The sequence below is a fragment of the Mesoplodon mirus genome (assembly GCF_964341445.2).
Source record: "Mesoplodon mirus genome assembly, chromosome: 8".
Taxonomy (NCBI): domain Eukaryota; kingdom Metazoa; phylum Chordata; class Mammalia; order Artiodactyla; family Ziphiidae; genus Mesoplodon; species Mesoplodon mirus.
Genome location: NC_138984.1, coordinates 96963377 through 96975585, shown reverse-complemented (window position 1 = coordinate 96975585; position 12209 = coordinate 96963377). Strand labels below are relative to the sequence as shown.

The 12209-nt window shown below is 39.5% G+C and overlaps 1 pseudogene across 1 annotated transcript in view; it reads left to right on the top strand.

Moving 5' to 3' along the window:
- LOC309809475 (coiled-coil domain-containing protein 150-like) overlaps positions 1–12209 on the top strand; it is a 94986-nt pseudogene that overhangs the window by 65008 nt on the left and 17769 nt on the right. The window contains exons 15-17 of the transcript in view: positions 473–580; positions 10860–11012; positions 11869–12035. The product of the transcript in view is annotated as a coiled-coil domain-containing protein 150-like (transcript). The remainder of the gene's footprint in view (positions 1–472; positions 581–10859; positions 11013–11868; positions 12036–12209) is intronic.

The following is a 12209-nucleotide window of genomic DNA, read 5'->3' as shown; positions in this document are numbered from 1 at the left end:
CAAATATAATTCAGCCTATAAGAATTCTGTTAATTCAACTTTCGTAATTCTCTGTGGGTAAACACAAGACTCTTGTCTCCTTACATATTGACAATTCTAATTATCCGTACTCAGAAAGGGTTTTGAATACTAGACACCACAATTTCTTTAAAATTGAAATATTTTACCCACAAAGTCTCACTGTTATATTCATGAGTCATGTTAATTTGGAGTTTCCATAAATGCTATAAACCAAATGAATTATCTCAGTACATTTATAGGGCTATAGCCTATTTTATTTGTTGAAATAGCTATTTTAGTTAAAATAGCGTCATTAGAAAAACAGGATCGCTTTTTACAAGTTTTAAGGATTTTCTGTGATTTGTTTTTCTGCAAAACTTGTGACATCTTTTTTTTTCTGTTTTGGAGTATATATATATATATATATTTCGTTAATGAGACTTGTTTTTTTATTCTTCTGTTTTTCCTCTAGATAAAAGTTAAGCAGCTAGAACAACAACTACATTCTTTTACTGAAACCAGTTCACAGAACGACCATCTACGCAAGTTGAATAAGGCACTAGAGGGCAAATATGCTCAGGTGTGATTAATAGCTATAAAACAGATTGCTTCTATGTTGTTTTAATTAGCTTTTAAGAAATTGGTGACTTTCTCCCCACCTCACCGTATGATCCCAGAAAGATGAATATTCTCTCACTTGACTCAATTTATCAAAAATATTTTAAACACCCTCGATGTACATACAGGTTCCACTCAACCACAGAAGAATTAATAAAGATGCCTGAAGCAGTATTGGGACATTCAACTTGCATGCTCTAATTGCAGGATTAGGAATGTACTCGGCAGACTTTATTATAGAATAGAAGGTTATGCCTTTCAGAAACAAAATAGATTGTATTGTGAGCATGCATAGGGAACATCATCATGATGAAAGCATCAAGAATCTCTATCATAGAGGAAGTGGTTTTTTAATTTGAGCCTGAAAACTTTCGGCAGACGTGAGGAACAAGTATCTTTGGGTTTTTAATTACAGGCGAATGCAGAACTCATTGCCAACAAGATATACCTGCAATAGCGCACTTGAAAGAGGTATTAGTAGTGAAGGTGCTTACTTGTTAGCATGGTGGCTACTGAGACTGAGACTATTGAGACTCGTAAAACTGTTTGTAGGTCACATAACAATTTAACATGAACAGAGAAAATTAGACAAAGAAGATATGTAAAACATTTAGTGAAGAAAATAATCCAGGAATATGTTGCTAAAAGAAAGTGATTCATTTCAATGATTTACAAATTTATCACATTATTTATTTTTAATTTTTAACAGTGTAAGCATGTGTAACTTCTTTAACTATAACGTTTGTGTATGTATACCCTTGGTAACCAAGCAACTAGAATGTGTCTTCAAATGGAATGCTGCTAGGGTTCTAACAATCTGACTATACTGGTAAAGGGGACCTCATTAGATATGCTTTGTTTCTTCATGAGGACATACTTTACACTAGTATTTTCTTCATTCTGAAAGCAAAGGAACACATTTTTAAGTATATCTTCCATGCCAGCTGCATTTAGAACATTGTGTTGTTTCTCATAGTAAAGGGGGCACTCACTGAAAAAGAATTCTAGGTTTAGTTGATTTTGTCTTTTTAAATTGCTGATGCTTCCAAGAAGAAGGAAGTCTCCAGAGAGGCCTGCATCTTCAACATTACTTGAAAGCCATAGGCCCCGTGTCAACAATGTAAAGGAACGAAGTTCATCAGTTGTTTTGCCCAGTGTTAGGCCAAACCCTACACACCATGTGACCTTTGCACCTACCCTGACTTCTGTGAGGTCTTCTCAGGAGATTGGAGACTCTGGGATCTCTCTAAAGACTCTTTTGAATGCCATTAAAACCATGGAGGGAAGACTGGAAGGTAAAATAGACATTCTTGCCTCAAGACCATTAAAAAATGATGAGTCACCAAATTTTCTTCACCGGGCTTCGGTAAGTGAAGGCCACAAATTAAATCATAAGGAAATTTCAGATTTATACAACAATGAAGAAAAGTAGTAACATCTAGAAAGATAACGTTTGGAGGTGTGAGTAACAACAAGGAAAGAACTTCTTCACAAACAGCAAAAACTGATGATGTAGATCAAAACCATCATTCTGGCTACTGCATACTTAGTTTTTGATTTGGACACAGAAATGTCATATTTGGCTTAAGAGTAACCATTGAGATTTTTAATCTAAGTTTCACTTTAAAAATTAATGCTAATAGTCTTAACATTTACAGTAAAATGGGTAAAGCCTGATTTTCAAGTAGAAATACATAAATAGAAGCCCTGAGGACTTGAACACTGGAAAATACTTTCCAAAGAAAACTTACTAGAGCATCCATCTTTGTTTGGTATTTAAAAATAGAAAGTACTAGAGCTTGTCTTCTAGAGTTAACTACAATTTAGACCCTTTCTGTAAGCACTTTTGCTAGTGGCCTTTTCATTTTTGTAAATATTTTATAAACACTGGTAAAATTATAAAAACTATATTCTTCCTAATGTACTTTTCTAGAACAAAATCCAATAGGTTTTCAAAACCTTATAAGTTAGCATCTTTTGTACTATTCTTGAATCCTTACAGAAGACGTTAAAGTATTTTTAACGTTACAGGTTAAAAGTTATAAGGAAGTATAATATTGAGGAAGATGTGGGGAAAAGGCATTCTTCTTTGCTGCTTTTGGAGTGCCCTTTTCCTATGGAGGACAATTTGGCTTTGTTTATCACTTTACACCCACAGTTGTACTTTTTCCTACAGATACACTAGCTTGTACATAAGGCATGTTTACAAGGTTACTTTCTGAAGTATTGTTTGTTATTAGCAAAAGACTAGAAACAACCAAAATTCCATCAGTAAGAGGCTGGCTAAATAAATCATGGTATATCCATAGTTTGGAATACTGTTTGAAGATATATTTATCTTAATCATAACATATCTATTATTAGGTTAAAACAGTCAAGGTTCAGAAGAGTATACAGAGTATTTTACTATTTGTGTGCAAAAGGGTTGGGGCGATGAAGTATACATATGTATTCACTTTTGAATAGAGTCTCTAAAATGAATCGTAATAACTTGGCAACATTATTTTCAAGGAAGGAAACTGGGTGGCTGGGAGATTTTTCACTTTATCCTTTTGTACTTTAAGAGTAATGTGAATGTGCTACCCATCCAGAAAAATTTTATGAACAGTGTTTATTTTCAACAGAAGTAAAAGTAGAGAAAGGATGGTCTTTTCAACAAATGTGCTAAAGCAATTGGGTATCATATGCAGAAACAAAAAAACAAAATACCTTTGATCCATACCTCTTACCATATATAAAAATTAACTCAAAATGGATGAAAGCCCTAAAGGTAAAACCTAAAACTTTAAAACTTCTGAAACATAGGATGAAACCATTGTGATCTTGAATTACACAAAGGTTTCTTAGATTTGACATCAAAACCATGTCCATAAAGGAAAAACTAACATTGACAACGTATGCTCTTCAAAGACATTGTTAAGAAAATGAACAGCTACAGGCTGGGGGAAAAAACATTTGCAAATCACATATCTGAAAAAGGTCTTGTCTCCACAGTTTATTAAAAACTCTCAGAACTCACTAAGAAGAAAAAACAATCTGAAAAAAAAAGACGCAAAGTATTTTATTTATTTGGTGAACACACGTTTCACCAAAAAAGATATACGGATGATAAATAAGCACCTGAAAAGATGTTAAACATCAGTCATTAGGGAAATGCAAATTAAAACTGCAGTGAGATACTACCACACACTATTAGAATGTCTAAGATTGAAAAACTGATTACCCCAAGTGTTAGTGAAGATGTGGAGGAACTCTCATACATTGCTGAAGGGAATGTAAAATCACTCGGCCACTCTGGAAAATAGTTTGGTAGTTTCTTTAAAAGTGAGACAGGCCCCCGGAGGAAGATGGCGGAAGAGTAAGACGCGGAGATCACCTTCCTCCCCACAGATACATCAGAAATTCATCTACACGTGGAACAACTCCTACAGAACACCTACTGAACGCTGACAGAAGACCTCAGACCCCCCAAAAGGCAAGAAACTCCCCACATACCTGGGTAGGGCAAAAGAAAAAAAGAATAAACAGAGACAATAGGATAGGGACGGGACCTGCACCAGTGGGAGGGAGCCGTGAAGGAGGAAAGGTTTCCACACACTACAAGCCCCTTCGCGGGCGGAGACTGCAGGTGGCGGAGGGGGAAAGCTTCGGAGTAGCGGAGGAGAGCACAGCAACGGGTGTGGAGGGCAAAGCGGAGAGATTCCGGCACAGAGGATCGGTGCCCTCAGGCACACACCAGCCCGAGAGGCTTGTCTGCTCGGCCGCCGGGGCGGGCGGGGCTGGGAGCTGAGGCTCGGGTATCGGCTTTCAGTCGGAGCGCAGGGAGAGGACTGGGGCTGGCGGCAGGAAGAGAGCCTGAAGGGGTTAGTGGACCACGGCTAGCCCGGAGGGAGTCCAGGGAAAGGGTCTGGAGCTGCCGAAGAGGCAAGAGACTTTTGTCCCTTTTGTTTCCTGGTGAGCGAGGAGAGGGCATTAAGAGGGCTGCTTGGGGAAGCGCCGGAGACAGGCACGAGCCGCGGCTAAAGGCGCGGACCTCGGAGACGGGCGTGGGACGCTGGGGCTGCTGCTGCCGCCGCCGCTGCCGCGGGGCCTGTGTGCGAGCGCGGGTCACTGTCCGCCCCGCCTTCCGGGGGGCCTGTGCACCCCGCCACTGCCAGGGTCCCGGGACCCGGGGACGGCTTTTCCGGGAAAGCGCACGGAGCGCCTCGGGCTGCTGCAACGTCATGCCGGCCTCTGCCGCCGCAGGCCCGCCCCACACTGCGCGCCCCTCCCTCCCCTCTGCCTGAGTGAGCCAGAGCCCCCGAATCAGCGGCTCCTTTAAACCCGTCCTGTCTGAGCGAAGAACGGACGCCCTCCGGCGACCTACGCGCAGAGGCGGGGCCAGGTCCAAGGCTGAGACCCGGGAGCTGTGAGAGCAGAGAAGAGACAGGGAAATCTCTCTGTGCAGCCTCGGCGGCAGCGGATTAAAGCTCCACGGTCCATTTGATGTGCCCTGCGTCTGTGGAGTGCATAAATGGACAGCGAATCATCCCAAATTGAGGAAGTGGGACTTTGAGGACAAGATTTAAGACTTTACCCCCTTTTCCTCTTTTTACAACGAATTATCCCAAATTAAGGAGGTGGACTTAGAGAGCAAGATTTCAGACTTCACTCCCTTTTCCTCTTTTTACAACGAATTATCCCAAATTGAGGAGGTAGACTTGGAGAGCAAGATTTTTGATTTTCCCCCCTGCTCTCTTTTTGTGAATGTGTATGTGTAATCTTCTGTGTAAGATTCTCTCTGTATAGCTTTGCTTCCACCATATGTCCCAGGGTTCTATCGGTCCGTTTTTTTTTCAATAATTACTTTTTAATTTTAATAACGCTACTATATTTCATACTTTATTCTATTTTACTTTACCTGCTCTTTTTTCCTACCTTCCCTTCCTCCCTCCCTCCCTCCGCTCCTCCTTTCCTTCTTTCTTTTTCTTTCCTCCCTCCCTCCCTCCCACCCTTCTTCTTTCCACTTTCTTTCTCTTTCCTTCCTCCCTCCCTCCCTTTCTTTCTTTCCTTCCTCCCTCCCTCCCTTCTTCCATTCACTCTTCCTTTTGCTTTCATTCCTCCCTCCCTCCCTCCTTTCTCTGTTTCCATCCTTCCTCCCTCCTTTCTTTCTTTCTTCCTTCCTTCCTTTCTTCCCTTCTTCCTTTCTTTCCCTCTCTCTTTCTTTCTTCTACTAATTCTTTCTTTCTACTTTTTCTCCCTGTTATTCTGAGCCGGGTGGATGAAAGGCTCTTGGTGCTGCAGCCAGCAGTCAGTGCTGTGCCTCTGAAGTGGGAGAGCCAACTTCAGGACACGGGTCCACAAGAGACCTCCCAGCTCCACATAATATCAAGCAGCAAAAATCTCCCAGAGATCTCCATCTCAACACCAGCAGCCAGCTTCACTCAACGACCAGCAAGCTACAGTGCTGGTCACCCTATGCCAAGCAACTAACAAGGCAGGAACACAACCCCACCCATTAGCAGAGAGGCTACCTAAAAACATAATAAGGCCACAGGCACCCCAAAACACACCACCAGACGTGGACCTGTCCACCAGAAAGACAAGATCGAGCCTCAACCACCAAAACACAAGCATTAGTCCCCCCCACCAGGAAGCCTACACAACCTACTGAAACAACCTTGGCCACGGGGGACAGACACCAAAAACAACGGGAACTACGAATCTGCAGCCTGCAAAAAGGAGACCCCAAACACAGTAACATAAGCAAAATGAGAAGACAGAAGAACACACAGCAGGTGAAGGAGCAAGATAAAAACCTACCAGACCTAACAAATGAAGAGGTAATAGGCAGTCTACCTGAAAAAGAATTCAGAATAATGATAGTAAAGCTGATCCAAGATTCTATTTCCAAGATCCAAAATCTTGGAAATAGAGTAGACAAAATGCAAGAAACAGTTAACAAGGACCTAGAAGAACTAAAGATGAATCAAGCATCGATTAAAAATGCAATAAATGAAATGAAAAATACTCTAGATGGGATCAATAGCAGAATAACTGAGGCAGAAGAACGGATAAGTGAGGTGGAAGATAAAATAGTGGAAATAACTGATGCAGAGCAAAATAAAGAAAAAAGAGTGAAAAGAACAGAGGACAGTCTCAGAGACCTCTGGGACAACATTAAACGCACCAACATTCTAATTATAGGGGTTCCAGAAGAAGAAGAGAAAAAGAAAGGGACTGAGAAAATATTTGAAGAGATTCTAGTTGAAAACTTCCCTAATATGGGAAAGGAAATAGTTAATCAAGTCCAGGAGGCACAGAGAGTCCCATACAGAATAAATCCAAGGAGAAATACGCCAAGACACATATTAATCAAACTGTCAAAAATTAAACACAAAGAAATCATATTAAAAGCAGCAAGGGAATAAAAAAACAAATAACACACAAGGGAATCCCCATCAGGATAACAGCTGATCTCTCAGCAGAAACTCTACAAGCCAGAAGGGAGTGGCAGGACATAATTAAAGTGATGAAGGAGAAAAACCTGCAACCAAGATTACTCTACCCAGCAAGGATCTCATTCAGATTTGATGGAGAAATTAAAACCTTTACAGACAAGCAAAAGCTGAGAGAGTTCAGCACCACCAAACCAGCTTTACAACAAATGCTAAAGGAACTTCTCTAGGCAAGAAACACAACAGAAGGAATATACCTACAATAACGAACCCAAAGCAATTAAGGAAATGGGAATAGGAACATACATATAAATAATTACCTTAAATGTAAATGGACTAAATGCTCCCACCAAAAGACGCAGAGTGGCTGAATGGATACAAAAACAAGACCCATATATATGCTGTCTACAAGAGACCCACTTCAGACCTAGAGACACATACAGATTGAAAGGAGATGGAAAAAGATATTCCATCCAAATGGAAATCAAAAGAAAGCTGGAGTAGCAGTTCTTAGACAAAATAGACTTTAAAATAAAGACTATTAGAAGAGACAAAGAAGGACACTACATAACGATAAAGGGATCGATCCAAGAAGAAGATATAAAAATTGTAAATATCTATGCACCCAACGTAGGAGCATCTCAATACATAAGGCAAATACTAACATCCATAAAAGGGGAAATTTATAATACACTGATGAAAGAAATTAAAGATGATACAAATAGATGGAGAGATATACCATGCTCCTGGATTGGAAGAATCAATATTGTGAAAATGACTCTACTAGCCAAAGCAATCTACAGATTCAATGCAATCCCTATCAAACTACCACTGGCATTTTTCACAGAACTAGAACAAAAAATTTCAAAATTTGTTTGGAAAAACAAAAGACTCCGAATAGCCAAAGCAATCTTGAGAACGAAAAACGGAGCTGGAGGAATCAGGCTCCCTGACTTCAGACTATACTACAAAGCTACAGTAATCAAGACAGTGTGGTACTGGCATAAAAACAGAAAGATAGATCAATGGAACAGGATAGAAAGCCCAGAGATAAACCCACGCACATATGGTCAACTTATCTTTGATAAAGGAGGCAGGAATGTACAGTGGAGAAAGGACAGCCTCTTCAATAAGTGGTGCTGGGAAAACTGGACAGGGACATGTAAAAGTATGAGATTAGATCACTCTCTAAAACCATACACAAAAATAAGCTCAAAATGGATTAAAGACCTAAATGTAAGGCCAGAAACTATCAAACTCTTAGAGGAAAACAGAGGCAGAACACTCTATGACATAAATCACAGCAAGATCCTTGTGGACCCACCTCCTAGAGAAATGGAAATAAAAACAAAGATAAACAAATGGGACCTAATGAAGCTTCAAAGCTTTTGCACAGCAAAGGAAACCATAAACAAGACCAAAAGACAACCCTCAGAATGGGAGAAAATATTTGCAAATGAAGCAACTGACAAAGGATAAATCTCCAAAATTTATAAACAGCTCATGCAGCTCAATAGCAAAAAAACAAACAACCCAATCCAAAAATGGGCAGAAGACTTAAATAGGCATTTCTCCAAAGAAGATATACAGACTGCCAACAAACACATGAAAGAATGCTCAACATCATTAATCATTAGAGAAATGCAAATCAAAACTACAATGAGATATCATCTCACACCAGTCAGAATGGCCATCATCAAGAAATCTAGAAACAATAAATGCTGGAGAGGGTGTGGAGAAAAGGGAACACTCTTGCACTGCTGGTGGGAATGTGAATTGGTACAGCCACTATGGAGAACAGTATGGAGGTTCCTTAAAAAACTAAAAATAGAACTGCCATATGACCCAGCAATCCCACTACTAGGCATATACCCTGAGAAAACCAGAATTCAAAAAGAGACATGTACCAAAATGTTCATTGCAGCTCTATTCACAATAGCCCGGAGCTGGAAACAACCTAAGTGTCCATCATCAGATGAATGGATAAAGAAGATGTGGCACATATATACAATGGAATATTACTCAGCCATAAAAAGAAATGAAACTGAGCTATTTGTAATGAGGTGGATAGACCTAGAGTCTGTCATACAGAGTGAAGTATGTCAGAAAGAGAAAGACAAATACTGTATGCTAACACAAATATATGGAATTTTTTAAAAAATGTCATGAAGAACCTAGGGGTAAAACGGGAATAAAGACACAGACCCACTTGAGAATGGACTTGAGGATATGGGGAGGGGGAAGGGTAAGCTGTGACAAAGCGAAAGAGAGGCATGGACATATATACACTACCAAATGTAAGGTAGATAGCTAGTGGGAAGCAGCCACAGAGCACAGGGAGATCAGCTCGGTGCTTTGTGACCGCCTGGAGGGGTGGGATACGGAGGGTGGGAGGGAGGGAGATGCATGAGGGAAGGGATGTGGCAACAGATGTATATGTATGACTGATGCACTTTGTTATAAAGCAGAAACTAATAATAAATAAATAAATAAATAGATAGATAGATAGATAGATAAATAAATAAATAAATATAAAATAAAAGTGAGACATACTACGACCATACAACCCAGCCATTCCACTCCTATGCATTCACCAACAATAAATGAAAGCATATATCTACACGAAGATCTGTATACAACTGCCCAGAGCAGCTCTACTTGTAACAGCTTAAAACAAACAACTCAAGTGTTCAGCAGAACACTATTCAGCAACAGAAAGGAAGAAGTATTGATATATAAAGAAGAGTGAGTGAATCTCACAATAATTGTGCTGAGTGGAAAATCATTCAAAAATGAGTACATAAAATATGATTTCATTTATATAAAATTCTAGGAAATAAAAGTGAATTGATTGTGACAGAAAACAGGTCAGTGGTAGCCTTGGGTGGATGTGTAGGAACAGGGAGATATAGAAGTGGGGGAGGGCTTCCCTGGTGGCGCAGTGGTTGAGAGTCCGCCTGCCGATGCAGGGGACACGGGTTCGTGCCCCGGTCCGGGAAGATCCCACATGCCGCGGAGCGGCTGGGCCCGTGAGCCATGGCCACTGAGCCTGTGTGTCCGGAGCCTATGCTCCACAACGGGAGAGGCCACAACAGTGAGAGGCCCACGTACTGCAAAAAAAAAAAAAGTGAAAATTGTAAGTTTTGTAGTCTAGTTAATCTCATTAAATTCAATTTCCTGGTTTTAATGTTGAACTACAATATAAGATATCATCATTAGAAGCAGGGAAAAGAGTGGATGGGGACTCTGCACCAGTTTTGTAAACTCCTGTGAGTCTGTATTTCAAGATAAAGTATTTTTTAAAAGAGTAGTATTTAGAATAGTATGATGAATCTGAAACAACTGTGTAGATATAGTAAAAGTATTTCAGAGATATAATATTCTAATACTTCTAATTAGGATTAGGACACTATTTAGAACACTTCTGTAACACTATTTTCTTGACACTATTTAGTACTTATTCACCTTTGCTTTTATGATATTAATTTACCTTGTATTTTCAAATTCTGTGATAATCAGTTTCTCCCCCGTTTTTCATCTTAGCATCATTGTCTTATCTCCCTTACCTTCATTCTGTGCTTTCATAGAGATTGACATATATTAGAGATTTGCCATGTTTATTAACAGATTTTTTTGTAGTTTTAAGGGGAAAAGCAGCTACTAAAGCTAGTTTTATTTACAATAATATATAAGCATATTTAATTAAACATTTTAAATTTGGTTTCTAAATTGCTGTGTCTTATTCTAATTGCTGATTGACTGTGCTTTGGGAGAATCATTTATCATTTCTTTTTTTCTACTAAGGTGAAATCCAGTCTTGAAAAGAAAGCAGGGGAGCTCTCACGAGTTGTGAAGGGTCGTGCTGCAGCCCTGAAAGAGAGTCAGAAGTTGAAACATGACCTCAAAGCTTTGGAGGACAGGGAGAACAAGGCAAGACATCAATCCTTTCTGAAGTCTGTTACTGAAATGAAGCGCTTCTGAAATTTTTCATGAGCCATATTCTTTCTTTTCTTGTTACCTTTATTAAAAAAGAATGAGGATTGATCAGAGGAGGATTTTTTTTTTCCTAAAGAAAGGATAACTTTAGAAGAGCTCTAAAATATTTCCTTTAAAAATACATGATTTAACTCCCAATGTTTTTTTTTCTTCCTGTCTTAAAATAATCAAAAGTCCTATTTTTTTCTGTTGAAACACATCTGACCTTGGTAATAATAACCACCTACTTATGTATTATTAATGTGATATAACACTGTTAAGATTTTATGTTAAGTCAAATTACCAAATGCTTTCTGCTTAACAGTGTGTGTACTTAGTGGGAAGAGAGGTAACATCCCAAAATTCATGAGAGCAGGTGCTAGATTTTGCCCCTCTGAAGAGGGCTGCGAGTCACATCATTCTTCAGCAGCTTCCACTTATGGTCCTCTTTCCTCAGATAATTCTGATGGGCTTCAAATGTGTTATCTTCTTCTGACCCCACGATAAGATAGCTGAGGAGGGCTAGCACAGGCCAGTCTGGGACCACCTCTAGCCCCAAGAAGCTGTTGGTCCTTATGTCTCCAGTTAATATATGTGCTGTGACACGACAATAGTTAGGATGCACTGCAGAGTTCTTCATAGGATCCATATGATCTAGGGTCTAGTTTTCTCAAAGTCAGAATAACTTAAGAAACAAAATAAATATAAAATATACTTTAATTTTTCCTCTTAGCATTCTACCAGACCTGGTTTCCATACTCTTCTAGAAGTCATGGGTCTCAGCAGAAGAATAACCAGAAAGGATCAAATATCTTTGTCTTATTTCATTTTCTATTAGGTGGGAAACTTTCAGCGACTGGCAGAAGCTAAAGAAGACAACTGCAAAGTTACAATCATGTTGGAGAATGTGTTGGCTTCTCACAGTAAGATGCAAGGCGCTCTGGAAAAAATGCAAATAGAGCTTGGGCAGAGGGATGCAGAGATTGCAGGCCTCAAGAAAGAAAGGTACCAGAGATTATTTTTCTGTCTTTGTACTTGTATTTTTCTGCTGCCTTGTAGTAAAGAACAAAGCGCAGTCAAGAAAGTCATTTTCTATTGATTCCCTTGTGAAAATAAAGTAGTAAAATGGTATTTAAAGAACTAGCAAATTCAGGAAAATCTGGAATTATAAATAAAAAT